We start from the raw sequence: 14,610 nt of genomic DNA, 5'->3' as shown, positions 1-14,610 counted from the left end.
TATAAGTAGGGGGGGGTATGGAAAAATACTACACAACTAAATGTTCATGATACAAAGTTACGGGCTGAAGGTACTACTTCGAAGTACACAACTCGCCAGCACACAACCATAGTTCATGATCCCCGGGTATTCACACAGACTTGCCAGTCTTGTGCATAGTGTAGACCGGGAACACTACAAGTAAACAGTTATAATGCCGATAACACGAAATCACACTGTCGTGAACTGACATTCGTTGAACTGACCAACTGGAAATGTCTCCAACGGTTTATGTCTTTCGCCTAACTGACCCCATGCTGCAGTGGACACTGGCGGACATCGCCGCGAAATAGGTTTGGGACATGTAAAGCCCGTATAGTGAATGTGATAAAGCATGACAAAAACACGCACTTGTATCTAGCGGAGTTATTCCTACTGATGTGGACCTTTCTTTGGTTGTTTGTGTACATTGTATGTCGCACATTAAACGGCAACTACTGAACTTCCAATAGCATAAAGGCGAACTAGGTCCTATAACATAAGGGCGGAAATGGAGGGAAAGAAGCAAAGGAGGAAGGGAAATACATAGCTGGCAGGAAGAGAGAATTATCACAAAGTATAGCCCAGGCTCCAGAAATGCTCAGGAACGGATATAAACTGGTTACATTACGCTCAGGGGCACACTACCTGCTGAAAAAGTAGCCTTTTACCATTTGTGGCATCATGTAGCCTTTTAGAGACAAGATTATCATCGATACTGGGTTCATTCTGGTTGGTTTTCTCCATTCATTTTTTCTTCTTCTCATGCCTCCCCTCTTCTCGTGCTCCGGTGGCATGCTGTCCCTAAGACAACTATTCCGTGGAGTTCGCCCAGACTCACCAACACCACTACTATGTAGTACCCACATTCCCATTGTTCTCTATTCTACTTATCACATTCTTTCGTGCCGTGGGACATACCTTTTGCACATTTGAGCTCCGTCACTTACCCCTCCTAGCTCTTAGCACAACACTGAACCTTCCAAGCAGGAAATATGTTGGTTTGGGCATTGCATGTTAGTTACAGCTACGTGTGAGGTGTGTGGTACTTGAAGTTTTCAAACATTTTGAAATGCGAAAACGTTTTTAAAGAATAGCAAATCAAACACAGGCAAGCGAGGTCGGCCAGCGAACGCAACGGTGATGGTGATGAAGTCAACGTAGAAATCACACCCAACTGTGATAATGCTTTTGTGCAGCAAATGTTTAAATTAAACTAAGATTAGATCTTCAAGAAACCTGTGGAAGACAACATTAACACAATATTGGTTTTCTGAATAGAAAACATCAGATCAAAATGAAATACATACACTGATCTAGATGTTGGAATGTTCATGACTTGGGTAGCATATGCGAGTGAGAATCGCACGTGGCACAACGGCTAAATGGACTTGGTTCTCGTCTACTAGATATCATCGGGTCGATTGGATCACACCATAGATATTCCCAATGAGTATTGATACAAATGCATAACGTGCTGGCAGAATCACCGCTTTTATAGAACAGTATGTCTGGATTATACAATCTTCCAACAGGCCACGTTGATTTCCACCCAAAATTCGGGTGGTCTGGAGATGCTATCCTGAAGAAACGGTCAGCTGGCAGGAATGCTTGAAAATAGGACAACGTGTTGAGAAGGTATTTGATGGCAAGTAAAACCACTGGTATGCAGACTTGACAGCAGTCGATTTTGATTTCAAACATGTTCCACCTCCACTTTCGTGCTGGATTTGCAAAGTCTACCAAACTCCCTATTCCTAAAATAAAAATAAGGCATAGATTTCGCTGCTGTAAATTAAATTCCAAAGATCTTGTCTTGTGAGGACAGCGAAAATCTAATTTAATACCAAATTTATTTCGTAGATAATACGCGTCCTCAGTCATTAGCTGAGAACCTTCTAGCGTGTACTGCATGTATGTGCATGTTGCTAAATTTACACGTCGCAGGCAATACAGCATGGATGTTTGGTACATGTGACTGGGTGTGATATCCGTCATTGACCTCCCGCGAATGTTAAGATGATAGGACGGAGAGAGTTTCTCACAACCATCAACATTGCTTCCGAAAGTCTTCTGCAAGAGAAGTATCTCCAAGGTAACCGTTGCCATGCATTCTAGAGGACAATTTTTTATTGCTAACTTTAGACTGTGTACATGATCATGCGTCAATGCACGCAGTACACTTCTGAACATCACATTAAACGGAACATCTGTCTGGATATCTCTACACTTGAACGTAATTTGAACGAAAAGATCAGGTAGTTGAAAAGGCGTCCCTAATGGTGTACACGGAGGGAAACAAATTTCCCAATCTACAGTTTGGCGTGTTTTCTGGTAATGGTTACTAACCTGACAAGGACTGTAAATTAGCGTCAGCTTCCTGTCCATGTCTTATACTGGCGGAATGGAATAGATCGGCTGGACGTCGGGTATGGGACACCAGACAACTTTTGTTGATTCTAATCCTCAGTGTTCGTTCTGGCGCGGGATTGGCAGCCAACGAACGTGTTCTAACTGGACGTCTTCGCTTAATCCTGGTAAACACTAACTGAACGCTGTTCTCGCTGACACACAGGTATTTCTATGTGTCAAAACCCTGACACTCTACATCTGTGGTCCTGTCCACAGCGCTAATCAACTCCGCCTTTGGCGATCTCTGACGCTTGATAGTTGGGATGGGCGTATTGCCTTTTGATTGTTTTGATGATTACTCAAAAAAACGATATTTGCAAAGTCTACTACTGATGTGGACGGCGAAATCTGATCCAAAGTGAATATTTGACGCCTTGGGAGTGGTACGAATGCGTCTGGATGTAGACATGTACAGGTGAAGGGATGCAATCATGACTGGCCCAGAGCGCTAGTTTTGCACCTTTGGCCGTATTTCAGTTAACATTACTGTAGTTTGCGCTATTGAGCTGTGCAAGCGTTTAGCAGCTTACCAGGTCACCAAATATCTCAGGTAGCCGTGTTCGGTTTTCTGATCAACAACTGTACGTTTCTACAGTCAAATCTTTGGCCAAAGAGTCAAATTGTCACGTATGGCCAGAGCATCGCTGTTTCCATTATTCTTCCAAAGTTCTGTACACCGGAAATTTGCTTTCAACTTACATGTATTGTAGAATGTAGATATCCAGTTCTATCTCAGTTACTTCAAACAGTACAAACATGAGTGCTGGTTTAAGTTCCAGGTTTCAAATATTTGTTCCCCCGAGCCAGCCCGGACACTGGGTTTGATGTACAAGGGATAATTCTTGCAATTTCGCTATTGAGCAATGCGATCCAAAGACCAGACATTAACCGTCACACCCATGCCTTGGATTTGGAGGAGTATACTAGTATGTTTGTACTCCTCCTGCTACTGTCAGTGCGTCTTCGCTAGCACATGATCACTACTGTACCTTCCTGCACTCCACGACAGCCACACATTTACAGTACATGGACATGTACATGTCCTGCACCTGGTAACTACCTACACTACACAACTACTGTTCATGATACTAAGTGACGGGCTGAAGGTGCTACTTCGAAGTACACAACTCGCCAGTCCACAACCATACTTCCCCTTCCCCTTCTTCGCCATCACACCCTGGAACAACCTGCCTGCGGACCTCCTGCTTCACGAACCTCATCCAAGACGCCTCCAAACCTTCAAGGTCAACGTATGTAAGGATCTAATCCGAAAGAGATGGCTGTGGTCCACACAGTACCTGTGACGTTGATATTGAGACCCATTTAGTATTTACCTCTCTACTAGTACTTGCTTGTTATGATTACTGTTCTCTTTCTTCTTTTTCCCTTCTGGTTTAGTCACTACACGTATTTATATGATTTGGTGCAATACTAGCGCCCCTTTCTCGCACCAAATCATTATTTTTGCTACCTGACCATGCAACCCCCCTTTTTTCGATGCCAAGTTGCAACACTAACGCCGAGACCCCTGGTCGGCCGAGTTGCTCCCTGTACATCGGCACGTCGTCCCTACATCCCCTGTGTCTTGTCTTGTGTTTGTCTCCACATGTCTATTTGTAGGGCTGTGTTCCCAATAAATAAAATAAAATAATAGTTCATGATACCCGGGTATCCACACTGGCTTGCCCGTCTTGTGCATAGTGTAGACCGGGAACATTACAAGTAAACAGTTATAATGCCGATAACACGAAATTGCACTGTCATCAACCGTCATCAGTTGAATTGACCAACTGGAATGTGTCCAATGGATAATGTCATGCGCCTTACTGACCGGATGCCGCAGTGGACACTGGCGGACATCGCCGAGAAATAGGTTTTCGACATGAAAAGCGAGCACAGTGAATATGATTACGCATGACAAAAACACGCACTTGTATCTAGCGGAGTTACTCCTACTGATGTGGACCTTTCTTTGGTTGTTTGTGTACATTGTATGTCGCACATTAAACGGCAACTACTGAAATCCCAATAGCATAAAGGCGAACTAGGTCCTATAACATAAAGGCGGATATGGAGGGAAAGAAGCAAAGGAGAAAGGGAAATACATAGCTGGCAGGAAGAGAGAAATATCACAAAGTATAGCCCAGGCTCCAGAAATGCTCAGGAACGGATATAAACTGGTTACATTACGCACAGGGGCACACTACCTGCTGAAAAAGTAGCCTTTTAGCATTTGTGGCATCATGTAGCCTTTTAGGGACAAGATTATCATCGATGCTGGGTTCATTCTGGTTGGTTTTCTCCATTAATTTTTCTTCTTCTCATGCCACCCCTCTTCTCGTGCTCTGGTGGCATGCTGTCCTTAAGACAACTAGTCCGTGGAGTGCGTCAAGAATCACCAACACGACTACTATGTAGTACCCACATTCCCATTGTTCTCTATTCTACTTATCACATTCTATGTTGCAGTGGGACATAGCTTTTGCACATCCGAGCTCCGTCACCTACCCCTCCTAGCTCTTAGCACAACACTGAACCTTCCAAGCTGGAAGTATGTTGGTTTGGGCATTGAATGTTAGTTACAGCTACGTGTGAGATGTGTGGTACTTGAATTTCTCAAACATTTTGAAATGCGAATTTTTTTTAAAGAATAGCAAATCAAACACAGGCAAGTGAGGTCGGCCAGCGAACGCAACGGTGATGGTGATGAAGTCAACGAAAAATCACACCCAACTGGGATAATGCTTGTGTGCAGCAAATGTTTAAATTAAACTAAGATTAGATCTTCAAGAAACCTGTGGAAGACAACATTAACACAATATTGGTTTTCTGCATAGAAAACATCAGATCAAAATGAAATACATCCACTGATCTAGATGTTGGAATGTTCATGACTTGGGCAGCATATGCGAGTGAGACTCGCACGTGGTGCAACGTTCATATGGACTTGGTGCTCCTCTACTAGATACCATCGGGTAGATTGGATCACACCATAGATATTCCCAATGAGTATTGATACAAATGCATAATTTGCTGACAGAATCACCACTTTTATAGAACAGTATGTCTGGATTATACAATCTTCCAACAGGCCACGTTGATTTCCAGCCAAAATTCGGGTGGTCTGGAGATGCTATCCTCAAGAAACGGTCAGCTGGCAGGAATGCTTGAAAATAGGACAACGTGTTGAGAAGGTATTTGATGGCAAGTAAAACCACTGGTATGCAGACTTGACAGCAATCGATTTTGATTTCAAACATGTTCCACCTCCACTTTCGTGCTGGATTTGCAAAGTCTACCAAACTCCCTATTCCTAAAATTAAAATAAGGCATAGATTTCGCTGCTGTAAATTAAATTCCAAAGATCTTGTCTTGTGAGGACAGCGAAAATCTAATTTAATACCAAATTCATTTTGTCGATAATACGCGTCCTCAGTCATTAACTGAGAACCTTCTAGCGTGTACTGCATGTATGTGCATGTTTCTAAATTTGCACGTCGCAGGTAATACAGCATGGATGTTTGGTACAGCTGGCTGAGTGTGATGTTCTTCATTGACCTCCCGCGAATATTAAGATGATAGGACGGAGAGAGTTTCTCACAACCATCATCATTGCTTCCGAAAGTCTTCTGCAAGTGAAGTATCTCCAAAGTAACCGTTGCCATGCATTCTAGAGGACAATTTTTTATTGCTAACTTTAGACTGGGTACATGATCATGCGTCAAAGCACGCAGTACACTTCTGAACATCACATTGAACGGAACATCTGTCTGGAAATCTCTACACTTGAACGTAATTTGAACGAAAAAATAAGGTAGTTGAAAAGGTGTCTCTAATGGTGTACACGGAGGGAAACAAATTTCCCAATCTACAGTTTGGCGTGTTTTCTGGTAATGGTTACTAACCTGACAAGGACTGTAAATTAGGGTCAGCTTCCTCTCCATGTCTTATACTGGCGGAATGGAATAGATCGGCTGGACGTCGGGTATGGGACACCAGACAACTTTTGTTGATTCTAATCCTCAGTGTTCGTTCTGGCGCGGGATTGGCAGCCAACGAACGTGTTCTAACTGGACGTCTTCGCTTAATCCTGGTAAACACTAACTGAACGCTGTTCTCGCTGACACACAGGTATTTCTATGTGTCAAAACCCTGACACTCTACATCTGTGGTCCTGTCCACAGCGCTAATCAACTCCGCCTTTGGCGATATCAGACGCTTGATAGTTGGGATGGGCGTGTTGCCTTTTAATTGTTTTGATGATTACTCATAAAAACGACATTTGCAAAGTCTACTACTGATGTGGACGGCGAAATCTGATCCAAAAAAGTGAATATTTGACGCCTTGGGAGTGGTACGAATGCGGCTGGATGTAGATATGTACAGGTGAAGGGATGCAATCATGAGTGGCCCAGAGCGCTGGTTTAGCACCTTTGGCCGTATTTCAGTTAACATTACTGTAGTTTGCGCTACTGAGCTGTGCAAGCGTTTAGCAGCTTACCAGGTCACCAAATATCTCAGGTAGCCGTGTTCGGTTTTCTGATCAGCAACTGTACGTTTCTACAGTCGAATCTTTGGCCAAAGAGTCAAATTGTCACGTATGGCCAGAGCATCACTGTTTTCCATTATTCTTCCAAAGTTCTGAACACCGGACATTTGCTTTCAACTTACATGTATTGTGGAATGTAGATATCAAGTTCTATCTCAGTTACTTCAAAATGTACAAACATGAGTGCTGGTCTAAGTTCCAGGTTTCAAATATTTGTTTCCCCTCAGACAGCCCGGACACTGGGTTTGATGTACAGGGGATAATTCTTGCAATTTCACTATTGAGCAAAGCTATCCAAAGAGCAGCCATTAACCGTTACACCCATGCCTTGGACTTGGAGGAGTATACTAGTATGTTTGTACTCCTCCTGCTACTGTCAGTGCGTCTTCGCTAGCACACGATCACAACTGTACCTTCCTGCACTCCACGACAGTCATATCACACACATATACAGTACATGAACATGTACATGTCCTGCACCTGGTAACTACCTACACTACACAACTACTGTTCATGATACTAAGTGACGGGCTGAAGGTACTACTTCGAAGTACTTCGAAGTACACAACTCGCCAGTCCACAACCATACTTCCCCTTCCCCTTCTTCGCCATCACACCCTGGAACAACCTGCCTGCGGACCTCCTGCTTCACGAACCTCATCCAAGACGCCTCCAAACCTTCAAGGTATGTAAGGATCTAATCCGAAAGAGATGGCTGTGGTCCACACAGTACCTGTGATGATGATATTGAGACCCATTTAGTATTTACCTCTCTACTAGTACTTGCTTGTTATGATTATTGTTCTCTTTCTTCCTTTTCCCTTCTGGTTTAGTCATTACACGTATTTATATGATTTGGTGCAATACTAGCGCCCCTTTCTCGCACCAAATTATTAATTTTGCTACCTGACCATGCACCCCCCCCCCCCTTTTTGCGATGCCAGGTTGCAACACTAACGCCGAGACCCCTGGTCGGCCGAGTTGCTCCCTGTACATCGGCACGTCGTCCCTACATCCCCTGTGTCTTCTCTTGTGTTTGTCTCCACATGTCTATTTGTAGGGCTGTGTTCCCAATAAATAAAATAAGATAATAGTTCATGATACCCGGGTATCCACACTGGCTTGCCCGTCTTGTGCATAGTGTAGACCGGGAACATTACAAGTAAACAGTTATAATGCCGATAACATGAAATCACACTGTCGTTAACTGACATTCGTTGAATTTACCAACTGGAATGTGTCCAATGGATAATGTCATGCGCCTTACTGACCGGATGCCGCAGTGGACACTGGCGGACATCGCCGAGAAATAGGTTTTCGACAGGTAAAGCCCGTATAGTGAATGTGATAAAGCATGACAAAAACACGCACTTGTATCTAGCGGAGTTACTCCTACTGATGTGCACCTTTGTTTGGTTGTTTGTGTACATTGTATGTCGCACATTAAACGGCAACTACTGAAATCCCAATAGCATAAAGACGAACTAGGTCCTATAACATAAAGGCGGATATGGAGGAAAAGAAGCAAAGGAGGAAGGGAAATACATAGCTGGCAGGAAGAGAGAATTATCACAAAGTATAGCCCAGGCTCCATAAATGCTCAGGAACGGATATAAACTGGTTACATTACGCACAGGGGCACACTACCTGCTGAAAAAGTAGCCTTTTAGCATTTGTGGCATCATGTAGCCTTTTAGAGACAAGATTATCATCGATGCTGGGTTCATTCTGGTTAGTTTTCTCCATTATTTTTTTCTTCTTCTCATGCCACCCCTCTTCTCGTGCTCTGGTGGCATGCTGTCCCTAAGACACCTAGTCCGTGGAGTGCGTCAAGAATCACCAACACAACTACTATGTAGTACCCACATTCCCATTGTTCTCTATTCTACTTATCACATTCTATGTTGCAGTGGGACATAGCTTTTGCACATCCGAGCTCCGTCACCTACCCCTCCAAGCTCTTAGCACAACACTGAACCTTCCAAGCTGGAAGTATGTTGGTTTGGGCATTGAATGTTAGTTACAGCTACGTGTGAGGTGTGTGGTACTTGAATTTCTCAAACATTTTGAAATGCGAAAACGTTTTTAAAGAATAGCAAATCAAACACAGGCAAGTGAGGTCGCCAGCGAACGCAACGGTGATGGTGATGAAGTCAACGTAGAAATCACACCCAACTGGGATAATGCTTGTGTGCAGCAAATGTTTAAATTAAACTAAGATTAGATCTTCAAGAAACCTGTGGAAGACAACATTAACACAATATTGGTTTTCTGAATAGAAAACATCAGATCAAAATGAAGTACATCCACTGATCTAGACGTTGGAATGTTCATGACTTGGGCAGTATATGCAAGTGAGAATCGCATGTGGCACAACGGCTAAATGGACTTGGTTCTCCTCTACTAGATATCATCGGGTCGATTGGATCACACCATAGATATTCCCAATGAGTATTTATACAAATGCATAGAGTGCTGACAGAATCACCACTTTTATAGAACAGTATGTCTGGATTATACAATCTTCCAACAGGCCACGTTGATTTCCAGCCAAAATTCGGGTGGTCTGGAGATGCTTTCCTGAAGAAACGGTCAGCTGGCAGGAATGCTTGAAAATAGGACAACGTGTTGAGAAGGTATTTGATGGCAAGTAAAACCACTGGTATGCAGACTTGACAGCAATCGATTTTGATTTCAAACATGTTCCACCTCCACTTTCGTGCTGGATTTGCAAAGTCTACCAAACTCCCTATTCCTAAAATAAAAATAAGGCATAGATTTCGCTGGTGTAAATTAAATTCCAAAGATCTTGTCTTGTGAGGACAGCGAAAATCTAATTTAATACCAAATTCATTTTGTCGATAATACGCGTCCTCAGTCATTAACTGAGAACCTTCTAGCGTGTACTGCATGTATGTGCATGTTTCTAAATTTGCACGTCGCAGGTAATACAGCATGGATGTTTGGTACAGCTGGCTGAGTGTGATGTTCTTCATTGACCTCCCGCGAATATTAAGATGATAGGACGGAGAGAGTTTCTCACAACCATCATCATTGCTTCCGAAAGTCTTCTGCAAGTGAAGTATCTCCAAAGTAACCGTTGCCATGCATTCTAGAGGACAATTTTTTATTGCTAACTTTAGACTGGGTACATGATCATGCGTCAATGCACGCAGTACACTTCTGAACATCACATTGAACGGAACATCTGTCTGGAAATCTCGACACTTGAACGTAATTTGAACGAAAAAATAAGGTAGTTGAAAAGGTGTCTCTAATGGTGTACACGGAGGGAAACAAATTTCCCAATCTACAGTTTGGCGTGTTTTCTGGTAATGGTTACTGACCTGACAAGGACTGTAAATTAGGGTCAGCTTCCTGTCCATGTCTTATACTGGCGGAATGTTATAGATCGGCTGTTGATGTCAGGTATGGGACACCAGGTAACTGTTGTTGATCTTAATCCTCAGTCTTTGTTCTGACGCGGGATTGCCAGCCAACGAACGTGTTCTAACTGCACGTCTTCGCTTAATCCTGGTATACACTAACTGAACGCTGTTCTCGCTGACACACAGGTATTTCTATGTGTGAAAAACCTGACACTCTACATCTGTGGTCCTGTCCACAGCGCTAATCAACTCCGCCTTTGGCGATCTCTGACGCTTGATAGTTGGGCTGGGCGTGTTGCCTTTTGATTGTTTTGATGATTGCTCATAAAAACGAGATTTTCAAAGTCTACTACTGTTATGCGTGGCGAAATCGAATCCAAAGTGAATATTTGGTGCCTTGGGAGTGGTACGAATGCGATTGGACGTAGATATGTACAGGTGAAAGGATGCAATCATGACTGGCCCAGAGCGCTGGTTTAGCACCTTTGTCCGTATTTCAGTTAACATTACTGTAGTTTGCGCTATTGAGCTGTGCAAGCGTTTAGCAGCTTACCAGGTCACCAAATATCACAGGTAGCCGTGTTCGGTTTTCAGATCAGCAACTGTACGTTTCTACAGTCAAATCTTTGGCCAAAGAGTTAAATTGTCACGTATGGCCAGAGCATCACTGTTTTCAATTATTCTTCCTAAGTTTTATACCCTGGACATTTGCTTACAACTTATGTAAAATGTAGATGGATTGGCTCATGATATCCAGTTCAATCTCATGATGCAGTTACTTCCACACAGTACAAACATGAGTGCTGGTCTAAGTTCCATGTTTCAAATATTTGGTTCACCAGACCCAGCCCGGACACTGGGTTTGATGTACAGGTGATAATTCTTGCTATTTCACTTATGAGCAAAGCCATCCAAAGAGTAGCCATTAACCGTCACACCCATGCCTTGGACTTGGAGGAGTATACTTGTATGTTTGTACTCATCCTGCTACTGTCAGTGCGTCTTCGCTAGCACACGATCACTACTGTACCTTCCTGCACTCCACGACAGGCATATCACACATAATATACAGTACATGGACATGTACATGTCCTGCACCTGATAACTACCTACACTACACAATTACTGTTCATGATACTAAGTGACGGGCTGAAGGTGCTACTTCAAAGTACACAACTCGCCAGTACACAACCATAGTTTATAATACCCGGGTACTCACACAGACTTGCCAGTCTTGTGCATAGTGTAGACCGGGAACATTACAAGTAAACAGGTATAATGCCGATAACACGAAATCACACTGTCGTGAACTGACATTCGTTGAACTGACCAACTGGAAATGTCTCCAACGGTTAATGTCATACGCCTGACTGACCCCATGCTGCAGTGGACACTGGCGGACATCGCCGCGAAATAGGTTTGGGACATGTAAAGCACGTGCAGTAACTATGACCACGCAACAGCACGCACTGTTATGTAGCGGAGTTAGTCTAACTGATGTTCGTTTGTTGGTTTTTATTTCACTTCACATATTCAAACGGGATGACGACCCAATAAAATGACGGCGAAGGCTTAGCCTAAAAGTGGCTATGGAAGAACATAGTTAAAGCTATGGAAGCAAAATTAATATTAGGAGAATAGGGCACTAATAACTGCGAGTAAACGGGGGGGGGGAGATAAAGAGAGAGAGAAAACAATGTATCTGTGATACTACGTGAGGATTGTGTAACTTTGTTTATTTGTTTGTGTTTATTTTTCTTCACCCATTAAACGGCAACTACGCCCAATAACATAAAGGCGAATATGGAAGGAAAGAAGCAAAGGAAGGAAGAAAATACATTGCAGGAAGAGAGAATAATCACAAAGTAAACAAGCCCAGGCTCCAGACGTGCTCCGGAACTGATGTAAATTGGTTTCATTACGCACAAGGGCACGGTACCTGCTGTAAAAGTAGTCTTTTAGCACTTGTATCATCATGTAGTCTTTTGGGGACATGATTTTCATCGATGCTGAGTTTGTTCAGGGTAGATTTCACCTTTTATCTTCTTCTCATGCCTCCCCTCTTCTTGTGCTCTGCTGGCATACTGTTTCTAAGATCACTGGTTGGTGGAGTTCGCCCAGACTCACCAACACCACTACTATGTAGTACCCACATTCCCATTGTTCTCTATTCTACTTATCACATTCTATGTTGCAGTGGGACATAGCTTTTGCACATCTGAGCTGCGCTCACCTTCCCTTCATGGATCCTAGAATAATATTGAACCTTCCAAGCTCGAAGTATGTTGGTTTGGGCAATGAATTTTTGTTACAACTACATGTGAGGTGTCTGGTAAGTGAATTTCTCAGTAGCCTATCAGTTTTGTGCTAAGTTACCACGCTTTCTAACTGTGTATTATCTTGTTACAGTATTGTACAGTAACTCATAACACGTGATCCATACGTCCAGTCTTGGTTTTACATTACCTTCTTTTTCTTTTCGATTTATTTTTATTTTTCCTGCTGGCAGTGGTTGGCCATAAACGCCCTGCAATCGCAACGCAAAGTGTTCAGTAGCTGCCACAGCCATGTACGCTGTATCGCTTTTGACAAAAACGTAACTAAACTTTATCGACCATGTATACTGGCCCGTTTCACCATGACAGAAGGTTTGCAACTTCCACTACTCCATACGGCAGTGACTTTGACCTGGTGACAATCCGTGAAAATGCTTGTACTGTAGCTAACGATGTATCTGCAATAGATCTTTGGAACCGATGCCGCTGTTGTAGCAGGGGGGGGGGGGGGCATTCTCCTTTATAAACCGGATCAATTCACAAGAAGAATACATCAGAAACTGGAAAATATTCTGAAAAACGAAAACGTTTTGAAAACACTAGCAAATTCAACACAAGCAAGTGTGGTCAGTCAAAGAGAGTAACAGTGGTAGTGGTGAAATCAACCAAGAAATCATACCCTGTCTGATGATCGCCATAGGCGTGAAACTCGGAGTCACAGCCAACACAAGCTTCGTATTCTATTCCTTTTGTATGAAGCTCTGCACCCCGGTGCATTGAGCACTCTTTCGAGGACCACACCCAACCTTCCGTGTAAGAAATCATACCCTACTGTCATAATACTTGTGTGCAAGAAGTGTATAAATTATACTAAAATCAACCATGGTGGAAGAGATATCAACCCCAAATAATAATTAACTAAATGAAACTTGTGAAATACGATACTAACACAATATGTGGGGGCAGATAAAAGAGCGCTAAAACGAGCCATACAAAATAGTATAGCGCGAACAAAATCCTGAACACAATATGTATTTTCTGAATACAAAAAGACCAGATCACCGTGCAATATATCCACTTATGCAGATGTTGTCATGATCATGACTTGGGCAGCAGATATGAGGGAGACTCGAGCTTGGTATACCGGTCATTTGCACTGAGATCTCTACTACAAGACACCCTCGGGAACCTTGGATCATACTGTGGGGGGTTGGAAGTAGCAATGACAGCAATGCGTAACGTGGGGTGATCTCTGTTATAGAAGAGATTGTGTGGGATCTCCAAGCATCCAGCAGGCCAAGTTGAACACCAGTTAAGAAAATAATTGTTGTATAAACTATATGTTGGACTCAGTAGAGCGTCCAGCCCCTATATGATGTCCAACCCCTATATAGAGTCCATTGGTCCAAAATCCACTGTACAGAGTCCAAACTTGGAATCAACTGTGAGCTCAAAGTTTAGATGGACATCACTCCCTGTATAGAGTCCAGCCAATTGGCTTCACCCCTATATAGAGTCCATTGGTCCAAAATCAACTGTACGGAGTCCAAACTTTGAAATCAACTATAAAGATTAAAGAGTCTTATGTGGACAACACTCCCTGTATAAAGTCCAGCCAATTAGGCATCCCCTATCGAGTTCGAAATTAGACATAGGATCTGCTGTAAGCAGTGAATATTAACCAGAAAACGGCCTCTCCCTTTAATCCTTTACATCATTCACTTCTCAAGGTAAAAAATATGTATTGAGGCGCCACTGCAGCCACTTCATTACATGAAAAAGCCTACAAACACCAGCCTCAAATCAAGTGGTCTCTTCGCAGACGCTGCAAATTACAATATCTCAATCATGTAGTGTTGCCAAATAATTGTGCACGCACACACACACATGCACACACCCACACAACGCCAAGAAAATACCTAGAAAAAAAACAAGAATCGAAAGAGAATAATGGAGAGCCCAGGAT

Source organism: Sycon ciliatum, chromosome 11 (assembly GCF_964019385.1).
Source record: "Sycon ciliatum chromosome 11, ocSycCili1.1, whole genome shotgun sequence".
Classification (NCBI taxonomy): domain Eukaryota; kingdom Metazoa; phylum Porifera; class Calcarea; order Leucosolenida; family Sycettidae; genus Sycon; species Sycon ciliatum.
This window is presented reverse-complemented; position numbering follows the sequence as displayed.